We start from the raw sequence: 12023 nt of genomic DNA on the forward strand, positions 1-12023 counted from the left end.
ATCTGCAGCTAGGAGCTTGGCAGTTGACTTCTCTGGGCCTTAGCTAATATCCAGTACTTGGGCCAAGGCTGAAACTCTGCTGAGCTCTCAGTTGCACCAAGCTTCTTTATAAAGTGGAACAGAGTCCCACAGAGTTCTTTTTATGCTGTTTTCAAATCTTGACAATTTTTTTAAATTGTCAAATAAAATTACAATGTCACAGAATTGGCTTGTTATTCAATCAAAGGAGAAATATATTAAATGCAGTATGTATTGTAGCTTAAGTTGATTATAAAAAGTATTTATTGAGGGTTAACCACTAGGCCATGGATAGAAAATCAATTACACTGTAGCTAAACATCCAATAATATGTCTTTTAAAAAGATTTATTTATTTTTATTGGCAAGTCAGATATACAGAGAGGAGAAGAGACAGAGAGGAAGATCTTCCATCCTTTGATTCACTCCCCAAGTGGCCACAATGGCTGGAGCTGAGCCAATCTGAAGCCAGAAGCCAGGGACTTCTTCCAGGTCTTCCATGCAGGTGCAGGGTCTCAAGGCTTTGGGCCATCCTCAACTGCTTTCCCGGGACACAAGCAGGGAGCCGATGGGCAGTGAGGATGCAGGGATTAGAACCGGTGTCCATATGGGATCCCAACATGTGCAAAGCAAGGACTTTAGCTAGGCTCCCGCACTAGGCCCCCAATAATATGTTTTAATGAACAACTCATTTTTAGCACCTCTTAGAAAATATGGAGCTGTGTTGTAGTAAAAGTTTAGGGTGGCCAAGCAGCAGCTGGGACTTCCCAGTTAACTCCTGAGGAGCCTGACCCTATATTCTATCAGACAGCACATAACAACTTTTTGACAGTGGTTGGTAATGGCTGGGTGCTTTTCTGTTTTACCATCATGCTTCTTGGCAGTATAAATGACCATACAGCTTCTAACAGCTACCTATCTAGGCTGAGGTCAAAGACTATACTGATTTTAGATTGGTCTGAAAAAAATGGTAATTATTTTGGAGAATTTCATAAAGTAATCTTAGGCATTAAAGCATTAACATTCCAGATTTCCTACATAAGTGAAAAGCCATGGGTTCCATTTGGAATCCCACCCAGCTGTGGAGATCATCTCCCTGTTGCTTGTCACACCATCTCCCATGCAACTGGTGAGAACCAGACGCAAAGCTCTTTATCCTAAAAAATTTGAGTGGGATAGAACCCAGTGCAGTTATTGTTCATGCTTATCCTCATCACTGTGTTGTTGAAGCAAATGTGAATTCAAAATAAGAGAACTAAAGACTTTCAAAATCTTTCAGCATGCCCCCATTTTCAGCTCCACTGAAAATTGGTCTTGAATTCCCTATCTCCACATCTGCCCCAGGCTTCATCAAGTGCAGCTAGATTTGCTCATCTGGAATCAGAGCAGGTTGGAGTCCTTCAGCTTAGCCAATTCACAGACATTTTACAGAGTTACTGGAAAGGTGTAGGAGAGAGCAAAAAGGGAAGACAAAAAGAAAATAGCCATGTTCAGGTGACAATTGAAATTGAGAACCAGAGAGGCAGAGAGAATACAAAACGGCCATGTCCCAAGGAAAGGGCATGTGGAGGATGTCAGTTCATGAGTCTGAGAAGCTGAATAGAAAAAAGATTCTGGGAGTGAGTAAGCTGTTGAGTCAGAAAACACTGGCTTTAGCTGATGCTACGAAAATCATTAAACCATGCTAAGATAAGCGTGAGAATTAACAGCTAGAAACTTTGGATCTAAGGCTTGGCAGACTGGGTTTCTGGCTCCTTCTGCTCTTAACCAGCAAGCTGTGTCGCTGGAAACTGTTACTGGAGATGCAATATCTGAATGGCTATGCCAGATACTTTGCACAGGACCCACTGCATCAAGCTACACAATAAATACTGTTGAACAACATGTTTACAGTGGCCTCTATCTTACATGGTTGATTTGCACAGATAAACTGAAAAATGCCATATAGAACATTGAATGTATTGCCAAGTATACGATAAGAACAACACTAATGACAGCAGTCATTATCACTACCTGTTATTAGTATACCCAAGCATTTGATTTTCCTATAGCCATTTAATTATATTACCTGAGTAATGTCCTTTCTGTTATGGATATTGGGGAGTGTTTTATGTGCTCTTATCTTAGTGACTGACATAAAACATGTTCTCAAGATAAGTTGTAGAAATGAATCAATTAATTCACAGAAATTTGGAGTGGAAAGTCACCTTACTGAATAACTAGTTACTCTGAAGCTTTATAGGCACAGCCTATTCATCATTTTCATCTATTTATAAATACAGTCGAAAAGCAATTTATTAATGAAGAAGCTGAGACCTAGAGAGAGATTAGTTGGCATGGGCAAGGTGATTCGATGCACAAGAATTGAATCAGAATTGTAGTCCAAGTCATACAACTCCCAGGATGTGGCATATTGTATCAGTTGAATCTTCATTTCCAAAAGACAAGGCTAACAGGCTCACCTCCAAATGAATATGCTGCAGCATGGGGCATAACCACTCATTTTACAGTTGCAAGGGTGTGTTAGTCACCTTGTTGTCAGTGGAGTAAAACACTTGTGCTCATGGTTTGGAAGTTAATTCCAAGATCCAATAGCCTCTGATAAAAGTGGTGGATGGTGGTAGCGGAGATGTGTGAAGGAAGGACCACTTGAAGAGCCAGGAAGTGGAGAGTAACTGAGTCCAAACTTCGTCAGTTGTAACTTACATGAACTTCTCTCTGGGAGGACAACCTCAATTACTCAGGGACCTGTGAGTAGGTCCCATCTCCCAAACAGCCACCTGTCCTCTGGTGCTTTAGCCTTAAGTACTTGGATGGGTCTTTGGGAACGGTCAACATCCAAACTGACATCTACAGCATTGCAGGTGGCTTCAGGGCCATTTCAGGGAGAGGAACCACACAGCCCCGAGTTCCAACATCTCATCTCAAGGTTCTAATTCCCAAGTCTCCCAAGACTTCCTCCAGCAGCCCACATCAGCAGGGAGCTGGAATTGGGATGCCAGTATCTTAACCTTGTATCTTCACCTCTGGACCAAATGCCCACCTGGAAAGTACAGACTTTATAACTGTAGTCATGTTTATTGTCATGGTGGGTGACCTGCATGGGATTTTCTTCCCCTCTCTAGTCCAGCCATGCAAAGAAAAGAAAGGGTAGGAAGAGCCTAGATAGAGAAGGCAATGTCTCTTGTGAGTGTAATGAGGTAATTAGGGTGGAAATAGGTAAACGACTTCCCCTGAAGGCACCAGAGATAACGTAAGACCCGCTTCCTCACAGCCTGGGGCACATATCTGAGGATGTGTTAAATTGTAAGCAAACATTAAAAGTGATAGGAGAGCCCCAGGCTGCATTCTTTTAGGGACCTGTGGAGACATAGGGAAGGAAAGTGACTTCTTGCAAAGGCACTGAATGGCTGGAGGAAAGGTGAGAGAAGTCGCTCTAGGGGCCTTTCCACAATCTTGCTACCAAGTGAAGGAAGGCGTTCTCCCACCTCTGCCTGGCATGTCAAGGTGCACTTGCTGCTCAAAGTTGCAAATCTGTAGCTGAAAAGCTGCAGACGCTGGACTGCCCAAGGAGGATGTGAATGCTTGTGTCACTGCCGAGATCGCACTGGACAGCTTAGAGTGGGGACCCAGGGGCAGGGGACAAGGACACGGCCTGAGAATCTGCGAATGTGTCAAAGCAGTTTTGTCATTGCCAAAGCAAACCAAAAGTGAAGCATAATGGAGCACTGTGAGCAGACAGAGTCTGTCAGTGACATTTAATTTGTTTCAGAACCAAGAGAGTTACCAGGGCCCTGGTTCTTGATTGGAGTGGACAGCAGAGAGGTGGCAACGTGCAGGGCTGGAGTGATTTGTTCCAGGTAGGACTCTGGTAAACCAATCGGATAAATCTCTTCATTAGGGTCTTGAATGCAAGGCAAGTGAAAGAGGGCAGAGCACCGCCTGCAGATTAAATTTGGTCAGAGCCAATATCTCACAATCCCCCATGCTGTTATCCAAATGAAAGATAATGCAACTAGGAATTAGCAACCCCAGGAGCAGTGGAGGAGGGAATTCAATTCTCTCCATGCACCTCCAGCCTACGCTGAGAAAAGAGTGGGGGAGGTTGCTGACCTTCACTCCAGGTATACAGACAGGGGAAGCACAGCACCCCAGTCCAATTCATAGAGCCTGTGCTGCAGCCATACTGGTCTCAAACTGACCAGCAGGACAGGCAGATGGAGCTCTGGACTGATGGTAACTGGGAGGTCCAGGTGAACCTCTATCTTTCCAGAAGCTTTCAGGGACTAAGGAGCCTAACTCATTCTCTCACCTTCCCACTGCCGTCTCTGAGCCCTGCACAAAGTTCCCTTGCCTGACGCTTGATGCCCAAATTGAAAACTCTCCATGCAGCCTGTATCAAATAATAATGTTCAGCCCATCATCATCACCCTGCCCAGGTCCAGGAATTGCCCATTTCTCAACTTTATTTTTTCACTCATTCAAAGGAGGTGCTCTTGAAACAAAAAGGACATAGGGGGAAGTGTCAGCCTTCCTTTGACTTATGGAGATCGGCCTCCAAGACTTCTCTCGAAGGAGATGCCTGCCCTTGAGCCTTTGCATCAGTCATTCTGGCCCCAGTGAAGCCAAGGCTGTGCCCTTTTGTCTGCCTCCCACCAGAGATGGCACTTAGACTCTGAGATGTACTTGATGTTAATGTGTTCCTGTTCATTTATCTCCTGGTCCACTGATTTAATATTGCCCTGGACTTGTCCTTCACCCACACTTCGTGGTATTGTGTAAATATTAATTGGCACTCTGATAGGCAACATCAGACATATCTGGGCAATCCTCTGAATACAACTCCATCTTTTGATGGTGTCAATGACACTGTTATCAGAGGGGGCACTGAGGAAGGCAGAGAGGAACAGCGAGCAGCTGCAGGGCTGGGGCTTCGCGAGCTGGGGCTGAGATCTCCCTGCAGCAGGCAAGCAGGTGACTGAGAGGAGAGAAGAAGTGAAAATGAATTCTGTGACTGTGGGAGCTGCTCAAGCCCTAGAGGAATCTCAGAAGCCAACCCAACAACCTAGAAAGCTGCCCAGTGGAGCAGCACCAGGGCCTGTGACTCGAGTGAAAACACAGATCAGAAATCTGTGCAAACCAGGGCCCCCAAGCAGAGACACAGCCCAGGAGACTCTGTCAGACAAGAGGGTGGATGGGGGAGATATCAGAGAATGAAATCTTTTAATGTGTCTCTCCACAACAACACAGCCTCCTGAATATGAGAAATCAGAGCTGCCATCTTTTACTGCCTGCATGTTTGTGAGCCCAGCCTTGTAACCCAGCTTTTTGAGTGGGTGGGGGTGCACAGGAGTTTAAAACTTGGATTTGAGACGCTGCTGTGAAAAGGTAGGTGGAGTGACACTGCACAGCAACCCAGGAGAGAGAGGCTGTTCCCTGTAAGTCCAGGGAGCCTGGCCACACAAAGACAGCAAGGATGAAGGCCACACTGTGGAACTCTGAGACCTTATTCCAATAACACACAGAGCTCCCTCCAACATACACACACACACGAGTAACCAGCAGGAATGCAGGTTGGCAGCCCTGTCTGGCAGCTACTCCTTGATGCCTGAATGACTCCTGTAGCTGGCACAGCAGAAACATGTATGGGTCTGATTCAGGGACTTCCACAGAATAGGTCATCCCATATTTTCGAGAACCTTCTATTTGGTTTATGTCTGACTCTTTGGTTGATTTTCTGAAGTCACTCTGTTACCCTTCTATAACACCAGAGTGAATTGAGTTCTTTGGAACTCTATGAATAATGGTTTTGATGACGATGATGATGACATCAATGACATTGATGCTGGTGATGGTGATGTCGAGATCATGTAACAGGTGCTCGATGCTCACTATGTGTGAGGAATCACACTAGTTGTTGTAGGCGCACTTACCATTTCATCTTTTCCCAACTATTGTTCCAGTTTCATTAATGAGTAAACTAGGGCTCAGAGAGAGTAAGAACTTGATCATAGTCATAAAGTGTTTCAGCAATGTGGCATGCAAATGCCTTCATTGCTGGAGATCAAAGCAGAACTCCCCTGGAATGCGCCTTATTCCAGCATGTTTGAGCTAGAAAGCTTAGATGGTTTTGGTCCAATTTTTCTTAAGGGCCTGTGCCTAGAAAAATGAAGCAATTTCTACCAAGGCTACACCACTGGAAAATGTTAGCATTTCAAGAATTCACCAACTCTTTGTCCTTTTGTCATTGGCTAGCCCTGTATTTCACAGCCTTTCAGCTTGGAGTATTTGGTCCATTAGGCAGTTCTAATTATATTGAAATTGATTCCTGGGAGATTGCTACCATTCCCATGGATGCATCACCTATCCTGGGGACAGCCACGTCCACCCAGACTCTGGGGAAACTGCCAAGAGATAGAGTTCTCTCTTGATATATCTGTCCATCCAGGCTTGCCACTGAAAACTAAGACTAAGACACAATGAAGAAGAGTCTAGGAAGATGACCAGTCCTCAAGCCTTCTCTCTTACCCACCTGCGTGTACCCAGATCCTGGACAGGAGTACTGCAAATGCTGATTTATGCATCGTGTAAGGCTGACTGTCTAAGAATCACCTGAAGAGTGATTGAACGACATAGTTTCCTAAGCCCCACTGCTAGAACTTCTAATCATCAAGTCTGGATCAGGATTCATGTATGAATTTTTTTAATTGCTTCCCAGATGGCTCTGATTATCAGCCAAACATGGAACCACTGCTGAGGGCTAGAATGTCATCAACAAGCTCAATGAGAGCTATCTGCTTGCTTTTTTACGTACGTAACTGCTGGGCCACTGCCAAGGAGAACACCAAGATGATTCTGACACTGAAGCATGGGAGAAAATGGACTTGTGCATAAGACCCATTATTTTCAGGCTGAGGATGCATTCAACCATGACAACTTCTTGTCATGCATAAAAGCTCAGTTGCAATGCAATCATGAATGATGCCTGAATTATCTAGCTTGATTTTTCTGTATATGTTGTCCTCTGGTGAAGAGTGAATCAAGCTTTGATCAAGCTTTGACTGAGGTAACTAAAAGGAGCAAAATCCAGTGCACCGGCGCGAGCACTGTGACTCCATCTGGGGCTAGCTATGTAACAGGATTGAATTGCTAACTGTGGTAGCAGAGAAGTAGACGGGAGGTTAAGTTAGAATTGTAAGGCCACTCCTCAGTGTTCTTCATAGTGCGTAACTTTCTTTTCAAGATATTTATCCATTTTATTTGAAAAGTGGAATAACAAAGAAGAAGAGAGACAGAAATCTGCCATCTACTTTTCTCCCCTCTCATGGTCCAGACCAAAGCCATGAGTTGGGAACTCCATTTAGGATTCATACGTGAGTGGCAGGAGCCCATGTATTTGGAACATCTTCCATTGCTTTGCCAGTAGGAAGCTGGCTCAGAAGCAGAGCAACAGAACTTGAATGGACACTCCGCCACTGGATGCCAGCATCCTAGACGATGGCTTAGGTGTCAAGATGTGGCAAGTTCAGTGCTACAAACAGGGCCCAAGAATGGAAAAAAAAATGAGTGACCAGTTTCTGCTGTGGCAGAGGAGAGTAAAGACATTCCTGGGAACATGCACACACACATGCCACAGAAATAGGGAAAAGTTACTTCCTTCTGTTGTAAATTTAAATGAAGTCCAGAGAAGTGAGGGCCATTTGTAAGGTCTGCTGAGCTAATGGATTCATAATGACTTTTAAAGCTTCACTCGGGTAAGAAATACTGCTCATTTTTAATTGCATATAATTATACTTTTTCATAATCTAGGGTGGCATAGCAAAAGTAAATCTACTGGCTTAATTATAAATCTTTTCATTATCTGGAACCCTGCTGAAATAAAAGGCAAAAGAAGCAACTATTGTTTTTCTAATCTTGGAAAAAGAATTTATATATGTGTGTGTGTATATATATATATATAAATTTATATAATTATATATATATATCCTCAGTGTTAAGTGATTATGGTGTTTTTGATGCAAGAACTGGTTTATTTCTCACCTAACACTCCTTTGGAGCAAAGTTGTGAAAATAAGGAAGCCTCTTGGAGGCTCCATCGAGAGCCTGGGATAGGAATATGGGATAGGAATATGGGATCCCCGAAGGGCCTCTCTATCACCTCAGACCATGAGTCAGTTATTCCAGTCGCTGTTGATGTGTAGGCAAAGCACCAAGAAAGAAACTCACTAACCTCCTGAAGGTTGAGCAATTCATCTGGGCTGATGTCATTGTCCATCTCAGACAAGGAAGGTCATTTCTTGGGGAGATACGGCAGCTTCAATTAACGTCTCCAAATCCTCTCACTGCCCCTCAACACCCTCTTCTGCATGCAAATTAGCATGCATGGACACCCCTGGCAGCTCAAGTACTGCTCAATGTACCCATCCATTCCAGAGATTAGTAGTCACAGCCACCACTGGTGCCTGGGCCATAAGCTTCCTTCTTGCACGAAATCTTTGCCCTAGAAGCCACTTGGGCTGGGCTTTACCCTCCCACCTGGAGATTAACCTTTGTTCTGACATGTTCTGCACCTACCCCCCACCCTGGCAGTTATCCCTGGGTGTCTTCATTGTAGTTCCCTTCCTGGAAGAGATCAATTTTGAAGCATATAATTGGTTGAAATTATGTCTAGAAACTTTATGTTATGGCTTAAAGAATCAGGTCCATTTTCTTAGTATGTAATGATCTCAATCAGTTAAAACCTGGAACAGCTGGTCCCTTAATCCTAGAAAGTATGTTTTATCCCTTTAAGCTTCTCTGATAGCAGACAAGACACACACCAGTTTAGAACACTGGCCCCACCACCGACTGCCTCTGTGGCCTGGAATAATTTGCTAAACCTTGCTTAGCCTCAGTGTGTTCATCCATAAACTAGGAATTAGCAATGCCTATCCTGCTGAATGATCAGAATTCAAGATGACTGAGAAGTAAAGGCCCTGGTGGAGGCAGAGACTTGGCACCTGATCTGTGCATTAAAGGTGGATTTTGTTGCTGTGGCTATTGCACCTGTTGTACTATTAAATCCCCAATTCCAAGTAAAGCCCCTGCTCTTCTGGTTTCTGACCATTTGGTCTTGGAATCAAGGAGTGAGATAGGCAGGGTTTTGTTCTTGTCTTCCTTCCCCAGGTTCCAGGGAGTTACTGCTAGGCTTGGTCCAGCAGCCTCCCCATGTGAGGATCAGCATGGCCATGGCTCCCTGGGACTCTGACAGCATCTTCTTCCCTCTGAACCTCTGGTAGTCCCAAAATGACTACTGTTAGTTTCAAGGAATCATCCTTATTCCAGGCATGGGGAAGCAGAAAGAGGAAGAAGCAAAGCATTTGCTTCTTCCTATCAAGAAAAGTAGAAGCTTTCCCCCAAGATCTATCAGCAAATGTGTGCTCACATTTCCTTGACAAAAATGGGGGTGACAGTGGGAACCTGTCAACCCATGATGCCTGCCACATGGACTGATGAAGTGGCTATGAGAATGGTGTATGTTAAAGCACTTTGTAAGTGCTTTACAAAAGGAAGTCATTATCCTCACCCAAGCCCTTGCATAAAGGAGAGGTCAGCCAGCTGGTAAATGGTGACACCATTGCCCAGGTAATAAATTGCAGACGTTTGGAAGGTGATGGTTGTTTTAGTACTAGCCGGCAGGTCTTCCCCTCCTTCTGGCCAGGTGGGAAGGTACATTCTGCCAGGGGAATGATGCTTGGTGACTTCAACCGACTCTGCTTGATGTAAGAGTGAGGCTGTGCCTTGGGTGAACACAGTGAATTCTAGGAACAGCAGGAAACATTCCTGAAAGACTCACCAGTGACAGGGTTATGTAAAATCGATCATAGTCTCCTTAACACGTGCCCTCCCCATGCATGAACCCTCTTGGCATCCTTAATAAGTATCTCCTTTTTTCAAGCAGCGCTATTGAGGTAGGATTTCTGTAGCATAAAGCTCACAATTCTAGGTTTGCAATTGAATGGATTTCAGTAAATCTACACAGTCGTGTGAGCATCACTGCAACGCATGTTTACAACTCCTCCCCGGAGAAATCCCTCAGACCCATGTGCACACAAACCCTGTTACCAACCCTGCTGCGGGCAACCAGAATTCCACTTTCTCTAATACTTTAGTCTTGTCCGGACATTTCCTATCTTATATTTGACTCATTCACTCACTGTTTTTCTGAGGTCCACCTCTGCTGTAGCATCAGTGTTGGGATCAGTGCTTGTACGTTTTGGTATACAGTACGTTAATGTGGATGTATCACATTTTGTTTATCCTTCCACAGGTTGTTTAGTTTCCACTTCCCCACTCCCTTGGCTGTTATGAATAATGCTGCTGTGAGCTTTCATGTCCATGTCTTCGTAACGACTTGAATGTCTTCGTTTTTCTTGAGTAGATATCTAACAGTGGAATTGCTGTATAATTTCAAGAAAATGAAAAACTGCTTGCTACAGTGGCTGCAACCTTTTTCTCACAGCAATGTCTGAAACTTCGTTTCCTCACTTCCTTCCTAACACCTGGTGCGATTTGTCGTTTGAATTACAGCCATTCTATTGAGTATGAAGTGGTATCTCACTGTGGTTTTAATTTGATACCTTAATGACTAATGACATTAAATATTTTATGTGCTTATCAGTTATTTGTACATCTTTGGAGAATGAATTCACAAGGATTTTGTTTATTTTTAAAAAGTGAATTTCATGTTTTTTTAGAGCAGTTTTAGGTTCACAGCAAAATTGAGTAGAAAATACCCCTGCAAATGCACAGTTCTCCCACTAATGACATCTCCCATCTCAGAAAGGGACATTTTTTTCATGATTGATGGGCCTACACTGACACCTCATTGTGAGCTTAAGTCCATAGTTTAAACCAGGGTTCACTCAAGATGCTGTACATTCTATGGGTCTGGACAACTGTATGATGAAGGACACTGGTCCACCATTATAATCACACAGAGTGGTTTCTCTGTCCAATACAAAACAAAACAAAACTCTGCACACTATTCACCACCCCAACTCCTGGCCATTGCATATCTTTTTTCTGTCCCCACACTTTTGCTGTTCTAGTACGTCATAGAGATAGAATTATACGATATGTAGCCTCCTCAGACTAGCTTTTCTCACTTACTAATATGCATTTAAGGTTTTTTTTTAATTTTTCTTCTTGACTTTATAGTTCGTTTTCTTTCAGTCTGTTCCATTTTCTGGCTGTACCGAAGTTTGTTTATCCCTTCACCACTGGAGCAGATCTCATTTGCTTCCAACTTTTGGTATTTATAAAGTAAATTGCCTTACTCCTGTGTGAATAGAACACATGGATATAAAATTTTTTACTTCTCTGGATTAATACTAAGCAGAACCATTTTGCTCAATCACATAGTAAAGTGTATGTTTAGTCTTATAACAAAAATCAGGCTGTTCTCAAAGTGGCCAGATTATAATGCCATAATGCACTTCTACCAACCAGGATTAACAGCATTGTTTCACATCCTTGTTGATATTTGTTATTGTCTGTGTTACAGATTTTCTTTCTTGATTGATGTCTTAGGGTATCTCACTGTCTTAATTTGAAGTTTCCTGATGACATATGATGTTGAAATCTTTTCATATGCTTCTTTTCCATGTGTGTATGTATCATTTTTTGTGAGGTTCAAATCTTTTGTCATTTAAAAGAATCAGGTTGTTGATTTTCTTATTTATTTTGAAGAATTCTTCATGTATTTTGAAGAAGTCCATCTTTAGATCTCGTGTTTGCAAGTGTTTCCGCCCAGTGTATGACTTGTTTTCTTATTCACTTGACTTTAGTTCCTTTTTTAGTTGAGTTGTTTGCTTTCTTATAGTTGAGTTTTAAGTATTTTTCCAAGTTCTACATATACATTATTTATCTATTATTATATGCCTTACTGATTTTTTTCGTTCAGCATATGGATTCTATTTTTATTTTCTAAGAGTGTTTTTTTTCAAGTACAAATTTTTTGTAATC

This window comes from Ochotona princeps, chromosome 4, assembly GCF_030435755.1.
Source record: "Ochotona princeps isolate mOchPri1 chromosome 4, mOchPri1.hap1, whole genome shotgun sequence".
NCBI classification, from domain to species: Eukaryota; Metazoa; Chordata; class Mammalia; order Lagomorpha; family Ochotonidae; genus Ochotona; species Ochotona princeps.